The sequence below is a fragment of the Primulina eburnea genome, chromosome 6 (assembly GCF_022965805.1).
Source record: "Primulina eburnea isolate SZY01 chromosome 6, ASM2296580v1, whole genome shotgun sequence".
Classification (NCBI taxonomy): domain Eukaryota; kingdom Viridiplantae; phylum Streptophyta; class Magnoliopsida; order Lamiales; family Gesneriaceae; genus Primulina; species Primulina eburnea.
Window position 1 is genome coordinate 1,518,485 of NC_133106.1, and position 4,749 is coordinate 1,523,233.

Consider the following 4,749-nt stretch of genomic DNA (forward strand, 5'->3'; position numbering starts at 1 on the left):
ATTTTGTTCATATCTCACAAACACTTATCCAAATGACAAAAAGGAAAAATATTTGGAAAGCCAACACAATTTTCTACAAGTCATATTTCAGGCCAGCTGGGTTAGTTATGACGTTATTTATTGTAACTAGATACTGCAAAATTGAGATAGGTCACAGAAGAGTAAACGACTAGACTTGAGCAATCTCAGCTCGAGTATCGTATGGAACGATTCAACATGTGTTACAAAACTAGAACAATTTTGTACAAATCATCTTCAAAATCAAAGTCTAAATCGAATTTTAAGAGGCCAAACCCACAATTAAGTTGTTGGTTCAGCAACAAGGATACAAATACTGGCTAGACATGAACGATTCCGGTATTTCGAGCATATACCTTTCATACAAACACAAAATTGAGTGATTTTGATTCTATGAAAAGCTAAAAAAATAGATCTTTCATGTTTATTATTTTGCCAAGAAATCAATTAATCAAGAGTTAAAATTAGATAAGAGAACAACTTGACTTGCACCAGCTTGTATATAGTCTGATATTTCAAGTATATCTCTCTCGTAGAAACTCGAATTTCTTGATTCTTTGAAAAGCTAAGAGAAAGGGCTCATGTTAATCACTTTACCCAAAAATGATGAATCATGATTTATAATAAAGAGAATGGAGCAGCTAGACTTTGTCCGACTAGACTTTTTTCAGCTGGACTTTGAAAGACTCAATGAACAGTAAAAACGACTCGATATCAAAAAATGGCCAGAATGTCAAATATGATTATTTCAATATCAGAAACTGTAACGTCCCGAAAATTTTAAGGTTCATGCAAACCACATGCATGCAATTATTAAATTCCCTTGTATTTGAATTAAATGTTTTAATTGCATGAATTAATTACGTTGTGCATTTTGACATGTTTAAAATATATTTTCTACATGGTTGCATTAAAATGTATTTTTTTAAAGGATATTCGAGTTGCGATCGAAAAACGGAGACCGATGGCTGAAAAATAGAAAATGTTTTGTTGGTTATTTGTTTTTAATTATTTAAAATAAGGGTGTTGCTTTTTTCTTATTTTTGAAAATATGGGGTTTTGAGATGATTTTATACGCCGGGACGTAATTTTTATCGGTGTTGGATTTTCAACAGAAATTACGTTTTGGCAGTCCGGTTAATAAATTCACAAATTTATTTAAGCAAAATTATTTTTAATATATTAATTAATCACTAATGAGCTTAATTGGGCCTAATTAACTTCATAATGGACCTAAGCTTAATTAATAATTAATTAACTATAAAATATGTTTAAACCCTCCCCATTAATTCACAAACTCACGCCCCAATCAGAATTGCTCACCAAAAGTTTCCCAAGCACACGGCACACATGCATATTTATAGAAAATTTTGGAAGTTCAAGGAGGAATTCAAGCCAAAGTTGTCGTCGCCGTTCTCCTTTTACTCATCTTCACACCCTATTATATATATTGATATGATCGGCTAATCGAATAAAGAGTGTTTAGAAGGTGGGGTTGAATAAACACTGCTCGAATTTAAATATTCTTCGACAATATGAGTTCAGTTTTGTTACAAACTGAAACTAGATATCCCGTCGGTCAATAACAATCAGTTAAACTGAATAAAACAATTGCGGAAAATAAACTGACTGAAAGATAGAGTATCTAACTGGAAATGAAAATTGAAGTAATGACACAATATGTTTCTGGATGTTCGGAGACTTGAATAACTCCTACGTCACCCCTTCTATACGAAGATAGGATATCCACTAAAAGACTTTGATCAAATACACGACACTGTACTGACCCATTTCAGTTTGGACTTATTACTTTGCCAAAACTGAAACTCTTAGTATACAACATTTTATAGATCGTAACTGATCTTAACACAACTTAGAAAATCTATCAACGATTACAAAGTGCTATTTAAGCTCGAGAATGTAGTCTTGAATACTACTGATATGACTAATAAGCGTGAGCTTTGATTTCTGATTGTGAGTAAATATTTTTGCAGCGTAACAGCAAGTTGAATGAGATAACTGAGAGTCGGGGTTTTTCTTCAGTTGCTGCCTTCGACTATTTATAGGCTCTCCTCTCAACGGTAACATTAAAGAATGTTTGAATATTCTAACCATTGATTGCCACGTCGATATATTCTGATAGTCGTACATTGTTCATTCTGCAATGCGGCGTTCACTACTAGTTGCAGGTATATGTACTATTTTGTCTGTTGTCGCTTTCAACTGATGACGTGTACAGCTAAGAGATCAGCTGGTAAAGAATCAGTTGCCGAGAATGAACTAGTTGTATCGAACAGTTGACTAATGTTCAGCAGATGACGTGTTCAGTTAATGATCAGTCCAGTTGATGATCAGTTCAGTTGCTTAGTTCAGTTGGTAAATCTTTTTGTCAAAGCACCGGAATAAGTTACCAACAATTTCCCCCTTTATGGTGTTTGACAAAACTTAGAATAAAATATAACTGAATAACTGAACTCCTGTAGATAAAATAAGATGTAGATTCAACTGAACTCATATTCTTCATAGATACAAGAATTTAAGACTACTTCTGCTCTTCTAAACCTAGTTTAAGTCTCTTCCCCCTTTTGTCAAACAGCTCCTTCTTAGAAGATAATTTCCGAACATCAATAAATAGGAGCTTAACAGAGTCGGAAATATTGCTGATAGCAGTAGTCATTGCGACTTGAAGCAAGTCGATTTTTCTTGAAACAAGAGATTCTACACTGTCGACTCGTTTGTTGATAGAGTCTTGAGTGACAGTGAGACTGGAAAATATCCCTCTGTTTTTCTGTATATCTTCAACTGCAAAGGTCAGAGAGGTAACAGCTGCTTGTATGGCGTTTAGTTTTTCTAAGTTGAACTGATGAGAATGGTCCAACTTCAGAATGTGAGACAGCTGAGTGTTCTGAATCTTCGATATGGCAGTCATCATTTGTTGCATACTTTCCTGCATGTGCTGAACTTCTTCAAAAATAAGATCAAAATCTGATGAAGATGGAGTATGAGACTGATGAGATGTTCCTGGTTCTCTTGTTGTGTGTTCAGAAATGACTGAACTGGAACATCAGTTACAACAATTTCTCCTTGAACTGGAGGCGGTGATGGTGGATTCTAATCAGCAGAAGAACCGGCTTGATGAATGGCAGATGGTGATGAAACCAAAACTGGTGCCTCTGAAGAATGAACTTGAGAATCAATCGGCACATCAGTTGAAATAGCTTGGTCAGCAAATAGATCTTGCTGAACTGGTTCTTCTGAAAAAATGGTGACCTTTGGATGGATTTGATCAGCAGAGTGATCAACTGGATTAGACATAGGTTCACTCAATTTAGTATCCTGCACCACTGCTTGGATAATTTCCTCAATGTTTGCAAAGGAAAGTTCGGCTTCAGTGTACAGTTGTTGTTCAGTAGGAGATGGTTGAGGCATATCCTGAACTGACTTTTCAGTTGGAACCAAAGCATGTTCTGAGGATGGTTTTTCAACTGTATCCTCTTCATCAGTATCTGAATTTCCTTGATGAAGAACCAACTCCTGATCCATTTCCCAAAATTTGATCTGAGATTGTAACCCAAGCAAATCGGTATCAAGCTGAGTAATTACTGCGTGATCAGCAAATGCAGTAGGATTTGTTGGAACGTAGTTGTCTTTCAATTTGCTGACAATTTGAGCCAACTTCTTGGCTCTCACCTGATCAAACAAATAGGATTTCCTTTCCATCGCCTGAGCAATTGTTGCAGCTTTCACCGTTCTTAGAACATAAGCTTCCAATTTGATGAAGGTGTTCAGCTGAGATTTCTTCTTTAGTTGCTTGGCAAAAACTTGTGTGCGAAAAGCTGTCCAAGCATCGTAGGACTGAATTTTTGAAGCTGCATAACTATTAACATTTGCCCAAACAAGGTCAATATGTGTCTGAATGGCATTGTAAGGTCTGGGCTCTTCAATCAGCTTACCCTTGCCTTTATCAGTACTTAGAATGTGAGGGATTTCCAATCCTGTTCGAGTTGATTCTACACTCTATAGACTTTATCCCTTTGGGTCGAGCAGGTGCCACATTGACAGGGCGGGTGATTTGAATCAGAGGCGCTTTGGTCCTAACTGATTCCTTTTTGGCACCAACTGAAGCTTCTGATGGAATGATTTTCAAAGGAACTGCTTCTATTGGTTGCTGAGCATCTGAAGAAATAATTGTATCAGTAGGAATGGATACCTCGACAGTTGTTGATTTAACCCTTTGGGTTCTTGGTTTCTTGGCAATCTGTGGAGATGGAGTTTTCTCTGAGTCAGAAGTACTCAAAATTAATTTCCTCTTAGCTACCTTCAGTTTAGCCAAGGTTTTGGCCTTCTTCACTGATTTTGGGGCTGCTTTATCAGTCCCAATCTCCCGTTTGATTTTGACAAACTGATCAGGAGAAATGTCCAGTTTGGTTTTCAGTGGCATAGTGTTCTTCGCATTAAAAACTTTAAACCTTGATGATCTTTCTGAGTCATCAGCCAATAACCCTTTCATTTTCAGCAGATAACTAAGTTGCACAGCAAATCCCTTGGATTGTTTAGAAGACAGGAACATATTCTTCAGAATATTAAATATGAGATGCCTCCAGTTGAATTGACGATCAGCCATTATAACAGAAATAGCTTGAAATTTCTCCAAAGTAAGGGCAGCAAACGATCCAGCTTTTGCCAAAAGCCCTTTGGCTACAACATCAGCAAGCAACTGAACTTCATACT